Genomic DNA, 15,962 nt, shown 5'->3' with positions numbered 1-15,962 from the left:
GAATTCATGGCATCCCATTATTTTGCCCTCAAAATTGGTAAATACCGAGGAGTTTGGTATGGTTGAGAGGTATGCTAGCAGTGTCCCTGCTAACACCTCTATCAGATGTAACAGTGGCCGGACAGTGTGCGTGACTACCCTCATACAGTGCAGACATATCATAATAGTTGTACAACTGTGTGTCTACAGAACCCTCTCTGATCACTCTAAATCACATATATTATATCAGAGACATGGGTTACTGGTGGTATTATTTTGATATTATCTGTGATTTTACATGCTCCTTTTAATGTTATCCATGTGCTTTTACCTGTCCCACTTGCTGGAGCCTTCTGCTGAAATTGCACTCATATTCAGGGAAATCAATTTGCATAGCTTTACAGTATGCACCCCCCCCCCCAAGTGTATATCACATCCCTAATAGAGGTCCTCTGCATTGTTCATGTAAGGATGCTTATCTCACACAGACATCTTGACCATTATTATGTCACCTTGTGTGACAGTCACATAATACACATTTTCACTGTACAGTCCCTACTGTACTGTATTGATATGTGATTGGTGCTGCTGCTACAGCTGTCTTCCATTGACATGGCCTCATGTGCTGTACATTAGGTTGTTTCAGCTGTCCTCTTTCCCTGTGTTCATTCCTACAGTTGATCTGTGTGTCTCCATTCAATACACATACTTCCCCTGAGTGTTTATTTTACATGGCAGTGCATGTACCCTTACAGATCATTTACACAACATCAGGACAGAGTGTCAGGAATGGGATTTCACAAACCTCTGCATTGTATACACTGTCCTGCACTGTTTGGACCACATACATTCATACCTGTCAACTGTCCAGATTTTTGCAGTATGTCCAGGCTTTTGCTTTATATTTTTTGGTCTGTTCTTTATAAAATTTGCGGTTTTCTGCCATTTCACTGGGATGATCTCAGGACTGATGTCACTAAGTACATACATTTGAGTTCCAGAATTTAAATCCTTCAGAAAATGTATCAACACAAACATCCTGTTATTCTAGCACATTTCTAACATGCAAATATGTGGAATCTGTCCCTATTTCTGGGTCATTGTCCCCCTATGATGTTGGCCTTTGTCCAGATTTCTTGCACTAAGAGATTGACAGCTATGGAAACTTATATGTCAAGCCTTGGTGATCATTGTGGCACTGCACACAAACACGGTAACAGACTGTGCTCTGCTGTAAATAGGTTTGCTGTCCATGTTGCTTTACATGGTTTCCTGCCCAGCAGCACTGTTGCCAAACACAAAACCATGCTTATTTACATCTAGACACTGTGTGCGGCATGAATGTGTAAGTAGCGCTGCTGCTCACTGCACATCACCATGCACACATGTAAACTCCACAAAGACTTTGCACAAAGCTTACGCAGAGTTTACTGAATCCCAGTGAGAGTATAAAGAATGTAAAGGAAGTTTACATAAGAGAAGACAGCAATATATTGGAATCTTTAGTAGCAGTTATTACAATATTGAATAAGTAGCAATTGAGCATTTATACCAGCTACAGAACTGAAGAGGTATTAAGGTTATCAATAGAAATGGAGCATGCATTAACCCCACACTTGCCTGAAAAGCAGAAAGAGAAGTGTTTCCAGATATTTAGATATAAGGCTGTAAACTTCTTCCTATAAGATAGCAGGATGTAATGCAGTCTAAATGAGTTTGTATCCATCTAAGATGAATGCACTGAACATCATTTGTTTAGATTTTTGGAATTTTTAATGGCATATGGAGTAAAACGAATTTGTCTAGTATATCATATTATGATCTGAAAAGGAAGAATCCCCAGTACTGGTTGGACATTAGCAGTGATAATATCCCCTGGAATTGTCTTAGCTGAAAACACAGTGATTGTATCTTTTTTAAATTGTTTCTCAGTATGTTCATTATTAACGAGGAATAAGAAACAAAGGGTATGCATTGTCATAGGCTATAGGTCTGTAGAGCACTCAGCTTTATTTTCAGCCTCACATGTCCTTACAAGTTACAACAATATCTTGGGTTAGAGCACATCCTGCCGGTTGTTATTCTTTAGATAACGTCACTCCAATGAGCGCAAAATGCAAAATAAGACTAGGGCCATAATTCATACGAAAAAAAGCATAGCAGTATAACTTGCAGTGCAGGGATAAGCCAAGTTTAACTGGTCCATTATTTATTGATGCATAGTCATGACAGACCTACACGCACATCTCATTAAGTGAGAATGTGTGTGACTATAAATCACTCAGCTGAGTGCCCTTGGTCATAGCAGACCACATACAGATACTCACTCCTCCTACACACAGACAGACAGACAGATGCATATACAGATATACATACTTGTGCATACAGCTGCAAGCAGTAACACATTCACATGTGAATGAGCATGTGCGTGCGCACACGCGGACACACACACACACACACACACACACACACACACACACACACACACACACACACACACACACACACACACACAAGTTGACATTCATAATGTACCTGTTTCTGGAGTAGTCAGAGAACAGAGGCTGAGTGCAGCCAGGGCTGTTATCAATACATTAGCAACCTACACCCAGCACAATTTTTTTAGGACCATACAAGGATTATTTTAAATTATATTATTTAAGAGTTAGGTTTAAAATTTGTAAAGTCTTAAACATTTAACAGCAATAAATGAAATAAAATGTACTAACCAATAATGATAGAATTGGGATATTAGAACATGTAAACTGTAAAGTTTTTTTTGAGCTGCCATTATTATAACTCCAAAAAATGCAGACAAGGGTAAGTCAAGAGATAAACAGGTGGTTACATTTTAAGAAAATGTTGCTTAATTTGAGCCATGGACTGAATGGCACACCACTAAAGTTTGAAGGTCGTAAGCTGTTAAATTCAAACTGGGTTGTACAGCCCTAGTTTTGTTAAGAAAAAAAAAAGAAGTCTATTAAAGCAAAGTGTATTCTCTGAAGACTGCGTCTACCTTTACTGATACTGCTACAACTCCTGGAATTACACCTGTGCTCTATTATATAGCCAGTTTACACTATAAGCAAAGTGTATTCCCTCAAGACTGCGTCTACCTTTACTGATACTGCTACAACTCCTGGAATTACACCTGTGCTCTATTATATAGCCAGTTAACACTAAAAGCAGTGTATTCCCTCAAGACTGCGTCTACCTTTACTGATACTGCTCCAACGCCTGGAATTACACCTGTGCTCTATTATATAGCCAGTTTACACTATAAGCAAAGTGTATTCCCTCAAGACTGCGTCTACCTTTACTGATACTGCTCCAACACCTGGAATTATGGTTGTGCTCTATTGCATAGCCAGTTTACACTAAAAACATGTTATAAGTTCATACCACAAAGAAGTCTTACTTTGTCTACTGTACAGGATACCTGCATACCACTGAGAGCCCCCCCATACTCACCAGTTTAGAAACCTTGCCTCTGTCTCTCGCTGCCATCTATAAGTTAGTCACTACCCTAGTGTCAGCTCTCTCTTAGTTAGCTATACTCTTTTTGTTTTTCTTTTTGTGGTTTCCTTTTAACTGTTTTTATCGTACTGCAAATACCTGTGTACACCTCACTATTACATCTCTTTCTTCTCTGTCTACACCTCCCCACCTCTTCTACTTAGCTTCTGACTCTCACTGGGTGCTCCTTACTCTTTCCCTCCTGCCCTGCTGATTGGTTCTTGTTGTGACTCTACCTGGCCCAGAATACCCCTTTACTCTCATGTCTATCACACTCTGCATATACTACATTTCCCTGCATCCCACACTTTCTCTATTACCCTTAATCCTCTGGGGCATTTTTAAACTGTTAGTGTTTCTGCACCATTTTGTTTTCCTCTTCCTACTAGTCTGTGGCGTGCAGGTCCCTAATATTAGTGATGTAAACCACTTTTCGCTTGTACTCAGCATTTATTTTACCTGGAAGAGTTTTGTATGCTGTTGCAACTTATTTGTGGGACTTTGGTAAGCACCTTTTCAAATATTTGTGAAGTCATGGTTTGGCTGAGTTATTGTCTCATGTCACACAAGTGAAAGGCTGTACATAAATTGATAAAGGTTATTTTTTATCTGCTTTTGGATATATTTCTACTTGTGTAGCAATTGCTTTTTTGTACACTTCTACCATATATCTGTAGATTGCAGTTTGAATTTCTTTAGAAGTGTTAACTGGTGACAGTTGGTTTGTAGAATCTTAGGTATTGCATTATTGGGCATTTAACTTGTACAGTGACTGCTTTACATGTTGTCTATGTCAAATACTTTTAGTAGCAGTCTTATGAATGTGAAGTATAGCTCACTTTGTTTAGTTCTAAGTTCTGTTGCTGTGAGACTGCCAATTGTTTTAACTCCTTAACCTGGCTTGTAGAATTCAAGAGTTAAAGTATAGAACTTCTTTTTCGCTATATTCTCGTATCTCAGTTGGATTATTTCAACTACAAAATGGCACATGTTTTACATGAACTATAGCAGACATTTTTGTCAGTTGTTTTTACACTAAGACATCATGGTTAATAGTTTTTTACCATTGTTTGTGAAAGTGTTATAGCAGAATTAAGTTACTGCTCTAAATTGTAAAGTTAATATATGTATTTTATTTTCAAATGTTATCTCCATTAACTAACTCCTCTCTAGCTGTTATCAGTAGTTGCATGTATAGTACCCCTGTTTTTTTCCCTAAGCTTTTATATTCAACACTATCTCTCCACTCCTTTTTTCCCTAGGTTTTAAAGGGAAGTGTATTCCCTCAAGAGTGAATCTACCTTACCTGATACTGCTCCAACTCCTGGAATTATGCCTGTGCTCTATTGTATAGCCAGTTTACACAAAGTATGTTCTAAGCTCATACCACAATGTAGTCTGTCTATTTTACAGGATACTTGCATACCACTGAGAGCTCCCCCCCAATACGCACCTGTTTAGAAACCTTGCCTCTGTCTTTCTCTGCCATCTATGTTAGTCACTACCCTAGTGTCAACTCTCTTAGCTATACTCTTTTTGTTTTTCTGTTTGTGGTTTCCTTTTAACTGTTTTCATCTTACTGCAAATACCTGTGTATATCTCGCTATTACATCTCTTCCTTCTCTGTCTACACCCCCATTATGAAACCTGTCCCATCCTTTTCTCCTGCTTACAGCTAACCTTAAAATAAATGACCACACCACTATCACAGTAGCAGCCATCTATATTCCTTCAGGAGACAAAATATTCTTTCATACTTTTCTCAACACATCCCCAATGAAACTATCCTCCTTGGGATGTCAACATTAACTGGTTAACTCTCAGAAATCCATACTCTAATACTCATATTAATTTATATGGCTTTACATAGCTAATCTCCCAACCTACTCATACAAACAACTCTCACACATCTAGTACTCTTATTGGCTGGGTACTTGTATCTAATCCTTCCAAATATCATAATCCTGAAACCCTACCAAACACCCTGAGCGATCACTCCCCTATAAAACTGCTTAGGTTCACTCCCCACTTCTCAAAATCTCCTAAATTTATCACTTGTTGTAAACTCTCTAACTTCCATCCAGAAACCTTTAATGCCCTCCTCTCTAAAGTAAACTGGAAATTCCTTACCCAACTCCCACTAGAAGAATCAGTCTAGCTTTCAACTCCACCTTCCTTAGCATCATAGACTCACTTGCTCCCCCTCACAAAGTCCGAATTAAGTCCACCATATCACCGTGGGTTTCAAAAGCCCCTCGTACCCTTACAACTAGACAAACTATGGAAAAAATGGTCACAAACTAAGCTCTCTGCAGACTTGCAAAAATATAAAGAACTCAGAAATATGACAAAAAAACACAAACAAAGATAAAAACGACTTCTATAACAAACCTCCCACAGCCCTAAAATATAATTCTAAACAATTCTGGAACTCTGTTAACCAAATATTACATCCCGGTCATCTTAGCTCTCCCACTCCATGCCCAGACAAGACATCTGAAGAAACTGCCACTATCTTCGATACCTATTTTATCTATTCAGTATCTAAGCTACTGAACCCTAACCCAAACTCCTCTACTACTAACATCTCCAACTTTTCTGAACCTACTCCTAATACTATCTCCTCAAATACCTTCTCCCTCAAACCTGTACCTACTAGCTACATCAAAACTCTACTCTCTAAATTAAAACCATGCTCGGCATCAGCAGACTATATTCCTTCCACTTTTCTTCTACTATCAGCTGACTCTTGCTCTCCCTGTATTTATCCTAATCAATCACTGAATCTCTAAATCTAAAGTCCATTCCATCTGGAAACAATGCTACACTCTACATATACACAAAGGAGGTAACTCCTCTGATATCTCCAAATTTAGACTTATTGCTATCCTCTCCCCTCTCCAAAGTACTAGAGAAATGTATTCATAAACAAGTTATGCAGTATCTAATACAGGAAAATCTGCTTACACCCACTCAACAAGGCTTCAGACCCAAACATAGCACCACTACAGCTCTATTATCCTTCCTCAACACAGTCTCTATAGCCATGGATGACCATAAACTTATTTCTTACCTATTCTTGAACCTCTCAAAAGCTTTCAACACTGTCTCGCACTCTTCTGCTGCACAAACTGCATAACCTCAACTTTTCCTCTGTTGCATGGTTCTCCAGCTACCTCACTGATAGATCTCAATCGGTGAGATGGCACTCTGCACTCTCTCCTCCTCTCCCTGTCAAAATGGGTGTACCTCATGGGTCTATCCTAGGGCCTTTACTTTTTAATATCTTTACTAATCAGCTCTGTACCTCCTGCCCTCAGTCATCTTTAGTGCAATATGCAGATGACTCTACAGTCATCACCACATCCAACTCTCCCTCTAAGCTTTTCTCAGCTACCCGGGCATCTTTTAACTTGGTTGAAACATGGCTCTCCAACAACCATCTCATCCTTAACCCTAAAAAAAAAGCTATTACTCTTCCTACCTAAAAAAGTTCATAAATATTAAACCCTCCTTCTCCATACAGTCCCTTAATAACACTCCCATTCAGGTAGAATCCAGCACTAAGCTCTTAGGTGTAACCATCAACGATCAGCTTAAATTTGACTTGAATGTTAATAACTGTATCAAAAAGACACATTCAAAACTAGGGCTCCTTTACCATAACAAGAAATTCCTTACCTCTGAAGCCAAGATTACTCTCTTACCTACCTTCTACCCAGTCTAATGTACAATTCTCACAAATCTTAACTCAGCACTCCTGACCAAACTTGAATCTACCTACAACAAGGTAGCTAAACTTGCTGCCCAACAAACCAACAAATCCCTTCACGGTCTCTCTCTAAAACACCTAAACTGGCGTGAATTACCCCACCAGCTTCTCTCTCAGCTCCAGATCATCCATTCTATCCTATACCAGCCTTCCTACTGCCCAGCGCTATCCCCTCTCGTCTCCCATTATTCTCCCTCCAGACCTCTCCGAAGCTCTAACCAAGACATGCTACAAACCAAGTCTAAATTTGGACGCAACATGTACAGCTATCACCCCCCACTATTGCCTGGAATAGGCTCCCACTAGAAATCAGAACCCTTACACAGCCTAAATAATTTAAGACTGCCACCAAAGAGCACTTTAAAAGTCACTGGTCTTGCCATTGCACTCTCCCTCCTTAACATCCCCTACTTCTCATACCTTAATCTATGTTCTGCCCTTAACTCACTCTTCTCACTAGGTCTCTCTAATCTTCCTCCACTACTCTTTCTACTGTCTTCTAAAATCTATTAAGCAAATTGTCTCGGAGAAACATTCTATTGTAATTGTCTTGCCTTCATGCAACTACATCATGATAAAACTAACTATACTCATCTTAATGACACATTTCTTTATACATCTTGAAATAGTTATGCTATACTCCTGATTATTGACACTGTATAACATTGTATTGCTACTTAATGCTTTGTAATAATCCTGTAACATTGCTGTTTACTTGTTTATAATAAAAATTGTATAATATGTTGGAGCTTTTCTCCCCGGGCCTCTGCTGAAAAAGGGCTCTTCAGCTCAGTTGGACAATCCCGGTCAACAAATGTAAAATAAATAAAATTAAGTAGTGCCTGTACATTATCTGCCACTCCAAATGTAATATATACACAATGTAAATGCAACCCAAAGTAACATTGTTGCAGTGCAGTTTGCATATAACCACTTCATTTGACTTTATTACTGATACGATACAGATGAAATGCAGGTTGCTTTTTCACATAATGGCATCTATGGTATCTTATTTACAGTTAGAAGCTGCATGTGATTGTTCTAGCAAATTACATATATCCTTAGTTTACTAAGCATTTTCTGAAAATCATGTTAAAGAAACCCATTTCAGTATTTACTGAACTGTATGTACCATCAGCAATGATCTTCTGCAAATATTTAGGAAACTGATAATAGCCCAAAAATCATGTTAAAGAAACCCATTTCAGTATTTACTGAACTGTATGTACCATCAGCAATGATCTTCTGCAAATATTTAGGAAACTGATAATAGCCCAAAAATTCAGTGTTTACCTAAATACTGCTTATATTATAACTCAAAACCATCAATCCAGACTTGTATTTTTAAGTCTTCGCAAATGCATTTTCTAAGAAGAGTAGCAACAGTGGGGTGAAGGGTGCAGCCATCATAGGCACAAGGTGTTAGAGGGCATGATTGTGAAGTGCACCTCCTGCCCACCCCAGGCACAAGTTGTCAGAGGGTGTGATTGTGAAGTGCACCTCCTGCCCACCCCAGGCACAAGGTGTCAGAGGGTGTGATTGTGAAGTGCACCTCCTGCCCACCACAGGCACAAGTTGCCAGAGGGTGTGATTGTGAAGTGCACCTCCTGCCCACCCCAGGCACAAGGTGTCAAATGGCGTGATTGTGAAGTGCACCTCCTGCCCACCCCAGGCACAAGGTGTCAGAGGGTGTGATTGTGAAGTGCACCTCCTGCCCACCCCAGGCACAAGGTGTCAAATGGCGTGATTGTGAAGTGCACCTCCTGCCCACCACAGGCACAAGGTGTCAAATGGCGTGATTGTGAAGTGCACCTCCTGCCCACCCCAGGCACAAGGTGTCAGAGGGCGTGATTGTGAAGTGCACCTCCTGCCCACCTCAGGCACAAGGTGTCAAATGGCGTGATTGTGAAGTGCACCTCCTGCCCACCCCAGGCACAAGGTGTCACATGGCGTGATTGTGAAGTGCACCGCCTGCCCACCCCAGGCACAAGGTGTCACATGGCGTGATTGTGAAGTGCACCTCCTGCCCACCCCAGGCACAAGTTGTCAGAGGGCGTGATTGTGAAGTGCACCGCCTGCCCACCCCAGGCACAAGGTGTCACATGGCGTGATTGTGAAGTGCACCTCCTGCCCACCCCAGGCACAAGTTGTCAGAGGGCGTGATTGTGAAGTGCACCTCCTGCCCACCCCAGGCACAAGTTGTCAGAGGGTGTGATTGTGAAGTGCACCTCCTGCCCACCCCAGGCACAAGTTGTCAAATGGCGTGATTGTGAAGTGCACCTCCTGCCCACCCCAGGCACAAGGTGTCAGAGGGCGTGATTGTGAAGTGCACCGCCTGCATTCTTCCTGTTGTACAGGCATTTTCGAATGCCGGTATACAAAAGCAGTTCAGTGCTACGGCACTTTGTGGGGGAGCTGCGGCACTTTGATTGCTACAAATGAGGCAATCAGTTGGCTACAGTCTTAAAAGGAATAAAAGATTTAATATTTATTTATTTATTTATTTTTTGAAAGGGGGGGGTAGGGATCTGGCTCAATTCCAGAGTTATGGAGAAGAGCATTTTTTTCAGTGATAAGCTGAGAGGGTGGGTGTCTGGCTTGGAATGCCAGAGTTAAGGAGAGCAACTTTTTTTGTTTTGTTCAAACAATGAGCTTGGAAAGCAGAGAATCAGACTGGAGAATGGTGTGGGCACTATAAGAAAAACTATAAAGCTTCTAAACTGTCTTCAGACAGACTTGACCTTTCATACATAGGAGGTAGGGAATTAAAGGGAAAACACTCCCGTGCAGCAATGTTACACTGCCCAGCTGCCTCAGTCTCCTTGGCAGCCCCAAACATGGTTCAGAGATAGAACAGTAAAATGATCAAATCCAAAAACATGAAAACCTTTTTTTTTTTTTTTTTTTTTTCAGAGGGCAAGCCCCCCGTGTACCACCCCCCCACACACATTCCATGCTACTTATATATACCAACTCCAACATCATACAACACTGAGGTAAGGGCAAATTCCCTTATGCTGCTGCATAAGTGATCTCAGAGAAAGGGCAAGCCCCCCGTGTACCACCCCCCCCCACACACACATTCCATGCTACTTATATATACCAACTCCAACATCATACAACATTGAGGTAAGGGCAAATTCCCTTATGCTGCTGCATAAGTGATCTCAGAGAAAAGGCTGCCAACAAAAATGCTGTAGACCAGAATGTACGCTCACAAGAGCATTTGCTCTTTACAGGTAAGAACTTTTCGCTCATATGAGCATTCACTTTTCAAATCTGTAACTGACTGTATTTATACTCAAATGAGCACTGAGCACATCATAGATATCTCTTTAGTCAGCACCATTTTGTTGACAGAAACAGATGATCAACATGCACCACAAATGTATCATTCCTGAGGTAGGGGAACATTCCTTTTCCTGGAGATTGTGCATTCTCAGAAGTAGTGTAAATAATTGGCAGGGAGTGTGGTATGGAGGTGAATGGGGGGGGGGGGCTTGCCCCTACAAAAACACTTGCTGTTGGTTTAACCTGCTTTGGGGTAATCCTCAGAACATGTGCAGAGGATGTCAATGTTTCTTGTTTTAACTTTAGTACATTGAAATTTGGAACGTCAACATCATTATGGCCATTCAATGACAAATAATATATATCTCTAACTCTCTCTAAATATAATATATATATATATATATATATATATATATATATATATATATATATATATATAAAATGTGTGTGTATATATATATATATATATGTAATAAAACAAAATATTGAACAGCAAATGACTGAGCACAAATGCTCGATCACCAGCCTATAAAAAGAAAAAGTAAAACTTTTTTTTTTTTTGCAAGGGTAAGCCACCTGGCTTCCCCCACACCTCCTGCTAATTATTTATAACAACTCTGCACTACAGAGGGGAAAGGGCAAATTCTCTGAACCACACACTATCACTACCTTGCGCAAATTTCAAAAGCTGAACTGTGCAATCACCTGATTTTCAATCACAAGTACTGTCTTTCTTCCTGGTTGATGATAAAATGTTCACTGAAGGTACTATAAACCATATATAAAACATATATACATGTATATGGGAGCAGAAGATTGTCAATTGGCTGGCTTTTTCAGTATGACCTTGCAGTACAATGTACAGGAAGGATCAGGGAACAGCAATACAATCTCTGAGCTGGTATATTTAATTAGCAGTGGGTATGAGTGGTGCAGGTGGCCGTAACATCATGCACAAAAGATTTTTTTAGCATTGCTGGTTTGACTTTTTGTCATCAGTGATTGTTGGTTCATTGCTTTGTGCTGTCAGATGAATGATTCTGCTTACCCAAACAGGCAGGCATTCTCACGCAATTTCTCACACTGCATGCTTATCTATAGATAACTTGCAGGAATGCTGTTTCACATAAGAGACATGGTTGCGGTATTGGAGGACACCAGTGCACCTGGAAAAAACTGCCTCAGTGACATGGAGGCCATGCAGAATCAAACATCAGGAACCATATCCAAGAACTCAACCACAGAATCAAGCACTGTAACACAAAGATATTTGCCAATGTGGCAATGATCCAGTTACCTTCACTCACATCCTACCTGGGGAAAGAAAATATGGTTATCTTCTTACTCTTAAATATACTGCAACCCCCCCCACCCCATACTCTCATACAAGTCTAATGATCTTTTTAGACTAGATTTTAGCCAGAACAATATGCTGTGGGATTCAACTCCTGCTGAGCTATTTCACTTTAACAAAGGTCAAACAGTGGTGTGATCACTTTTATCCACAGACAGCCTCCATGCCCATTTACTTTTATTGTATACATTTCTTAATCAGATAAGCCCAAAGATCACAAGTATTCCTTTTCAGGGAGTGACCCAGGAGCACTGTCTAAGTGACCCAGAGTGTCACAGTTGGGAATTGGAGGTAGAAGGAATCAAATCCTGTAACTTGGGCTACAGGAAACAGCTTGTTAAAAACTCACAGTATTAATCACAGAGTGATCTAACTGCCAGACACACCAGTTAGTTACAGCGATGTGTTATGCCTCAGACACACCAGTTAGTTACAGCGATGTGTTATGCCTCTTTTTCATCTCTGATTTTGTAGAACATCTCTAATTTTGTCTGATATTTTTTGCCTGCCCTTTGGAAGGTGTTTGAATTTCTGGTATGTCAGTAATTCCAGACTTTTTCTTCAGAAAATGCATGTTAATACAAAACCTATTGCTCTATTAACTCTAACGTTTGTCCCATCCCACACTATTTTTGTCTTTGTCCAGAATTCTTGAGACAAGAGTTTGACAGGTATGACATGGGTATATCTCAGATGTTAGAATGTTCGATGGTGATTTAAAAGAAATAGCCACTGTAGAGTATTCCAACTAGATTTACAAAAAAAATAAAAACACATCAGTCCTGAATGTTTAATTTGATCCCAAGAAGTTGCTGATTTTCATCCATAGAGGGCCCCTGTACAAAAAAAGAACACGGCCATAATGAGCACCAGTCAATGGCAAGCTTCCCACCCTAACCAAAACATTATTAAGCTGGCTGTTCTTACCTACTGCAGACTCCTCGGCCTTCCAAGCCAGTGAATTGTTTGAGGAGAAAATGGCAGAATTTTGAGTTTATTTACAGCTGAAATAAATGCCATCACTGCAAGTAATGCAGCAGTTCTCAAAAGTATTAAATAGTACTGCAACGAGCTGAATCTGTTCATGCATTCGTGGAGTATGGACTCACAAACTTGCACCTTTGATTATGTTCTAGTGCCACTCGTACATGAATGTGTTAACTATCCTTCTAACACTGAGATTGCACATTACTAGGGATAAGGCATGTTCACTAACCCTGGGGTTTTGTGTGATCTTGCACACCCTTTGATCATCTGTTTTACAGCCAAACTATGTCGACAAGACAGATGTTGCCTTTAAGCAAATTTGATTAGATTTTTATTTATATACATCTGTGGTGATTCTTTTTATGCTAGTTAAGAACAACTGCTCAGAAAATTGAATGCTCTATTTCTGTGTTTCAGCCTGCTGGCTACACTTGTGTGAGATCGAGTTGCATCAGGGCAGGGAATATGTCATTACTCCACTGCTGTGCGATCTTGGAGTTGGGTATGGGGGTGCAGAGACCTTGCCCCTGCAAAAAAATATTATTTTTGTTAGTTTTCATTTCATTCTTTTTTTCTTTTCTGAAGTGTTCAGTATTTGATATATTTGATCTCTCTCTCTCTCTCTAAATATATATATATATATATATATATATATATATATATATATATATATATATATATACACGCGCATACATACATACACACACGCGCACCATACATACATACATACACACGCACATACACTTTCATGCGCACCTATTAAACTAGTTACCCAGACTGGCAATGCATCTAGGGTGAAGGTGCTCTCCTTCTCTTGTATAAGGGCACACTAATAACTAAAGGTATTCACTTATTTATTAATTTTTTATATATGTTTACCAAGAGAGTCATACTGGGTCTTAAAGGACCCCTTTTCATTGGAGGCCCATGTGAAAAGCACCAATAAGTTAACAATAGCAAGCAAAAATAATCAAATTACGTAGCACTAAGCATAACATTTTGACTATAGAGACTAAAAAATAAATACACATTGAAATATAGAACTACATTAGAAAATGAAGAAAAAGCATAGAACACTAGCAGCTACAAGTTATAAAATAGTAAAAGTCAGCTGGAAACAGGTGAAACAACTTTATATTCACAGAATGGAATGATGTTAGGTTAGTTTAGTTTCAGTTGTAAAGATGCTGAAAAAGATTTGTATTAGCATTAGACAATCTGGGTTGGTATTATACTGAATTGCATACTATTAGTTGTTTGTTTTTATTTATTTGTTAACTGGGTAAGCCCACTGGACACAATCATCTCTTTTCAGGGTCAACCTGAGACGAGTGTACAGTTAAGTGACTTGCTCAGAGTCGCACAGAAGGCAAATGGAGGCTGAGGAAACTAAACAAACCTTGGACTAGTGGAAGAGCAGCCTATTAACAGCACATTCTTTTATTCCTCTGTGCTAACTACCAGGAAATCCTTTACACTAACCTGCAAACTTATACATTTTCTGCTCTGCTCTTCGAGGTAGCGTCTGTGATACGGGCTTCATTTCTTCCATGCTATGCAAGTTTCTTAACTGAGAAGGCACCAGACTTCTTATAGGTCTCATTAGCATATCTTACCATGGCTATCACATTTACATAGCTATGCAACTGGGTAGTCACCTGACTATGAATCGGGACTAGTGTCCCTAGTATAGAAGTCATTTTTTACAGCTTTAGGTAGTAGGCAACTTGTCTAATAAATCCCAGCCTAGGTGTTTTGTCCACCCTAAAAGGGCTTTCACTATTCAATAACATGCACCTTGACATTCTTTATGGCTTAAATAATTACGCAAGTAAGATGTCTTTGTTTTAGACGGGCGCTGCTGATTAAAATAGCATAAAGCATGTAAGCTAACCATTTCCTGTTGATAATATACTTTTAAAGTTTCCCGTTAATTGTTTTCAGTGGTCAGACAAATTATCCATAAATCGAGTAAAAGGACCTTAGCTCCTAAAAATCTCATTGATGCATTGCTAATAGCTGAGGAGGCATTTTTCAGGTTGAAAAGCTTGCTATGGATTTTGGAGAGTTGGCATAGTAATTTTGGTATGGAGAAAGAACATGACAAAACCTAAATCCTTGACCTAGTAATACATTCAGGTGATTAAACTTCAGGAACTCTTTGATAACTATACCAAATAAAATGTTAATACCAAGTAGGTTAGATTTCTTATTCTTTAGATGTCTCGGATCAAAGAGCACAATTATGGCTTTGACATGGTTAATGAGAAGTTGATTAATGATCTGTTATAAGTAGAGAATGGACTGTTATATAAGGTGCATACCATAACTAAATATATAAAAGAATCTCCACAAATTTAACCTGGGACTGACTGGTATGTCCCTCCTGGAGAAAGGAGGTGTGGCCTGAAGGAGGCAGTGAGGGTTCTAGAAAGACATAAACATTCTAGAGACGTAGTGGTCTTGGAATGTCTATAAATCAATGACTGTAGCTGTTGTCTTCAAAGTTTCTAGCCTGTTTAGGTATTAGCTAGCCTGTAGGCAGTAGTTCTGGCTCAGAATTTTCCCAAGCTACAAAATAATGAAGTCTCTTGACTTTGCAGGTTGTAATACGAGTTGAATATCAGACTATGCATGTAAAGATTCAACAGAGGTTTTATCTAGCATCCCTTGGGCAATATACATGTCAGAGCCATGACCAGCTTTGCAAATGCAGCTCAGTTTGTAATCTCTGGCCAAATAAATACAGGCATAGACAAAATATACTCTGCTATGGAGAATAGCTGGTTGGTCAGAAGCAAATTGACTAACTTAAAAAGGGCATTCAGTGTCAGTCACACCGTCCTTCAGCATAAGCTTTATGAATGTAGCTCCCACTGTATTTCATTGTAGAAGTAATAGACTGTAGTTTTCCATTACACCACAAGGTGGAGCTCCTTTTCAGGAATATAAAAGACAATTTCAAAAGTGAAAGGGGACTGAAACACCAGCTGAAGGAGGGAAGACTGAAACGCATAGCTAAAGGGGAAAAAGGGCCTTGCAGCATGACTGGATTTTCTTTTC

At 39.6% G+C, this 15,962-nt stretch overlaps 1 long non-coding RNA gene across 1 annotated transcript in view; it reads left to right on the top strand.

Annotated features, from left to right (window-relative positions):
* The first annotated feature begins 3,834 nt into the window (after positions 1-3,834).
* LOC122789669 overlaps positions 3,835-15,962 on the top strand; it is a 293,202-nt gene continuing 281,074 nt past the window's right edge. Inside the window, exon 1 of the long non-coding RNA XR_006362854.1 lies at positions 3,835-3,999. This is a non-coding gene — a long non-coding RNA (uncharacterized LOC122789669). The remainder of the gene's footprint in view (positions 4,000-15,962) is intronic.

This window comes from Protopterus annectens, chromosome 15.part0 (assembly GCF_019279795.1).
Source record: "Protopterus annectens isolate FY-2018-M chromosome 15.part0, PAN1.0, whole genome shotgun sequence".
Lineage (NCBI taxonomy): Eukaryota > Metazoa > Chordata > Ceratodontiformes > Protopteridae > Protopterus > Protopterus annectens.
This window is presented reverse-complemented; position numbering and strand designations above follow the sequence as displayed.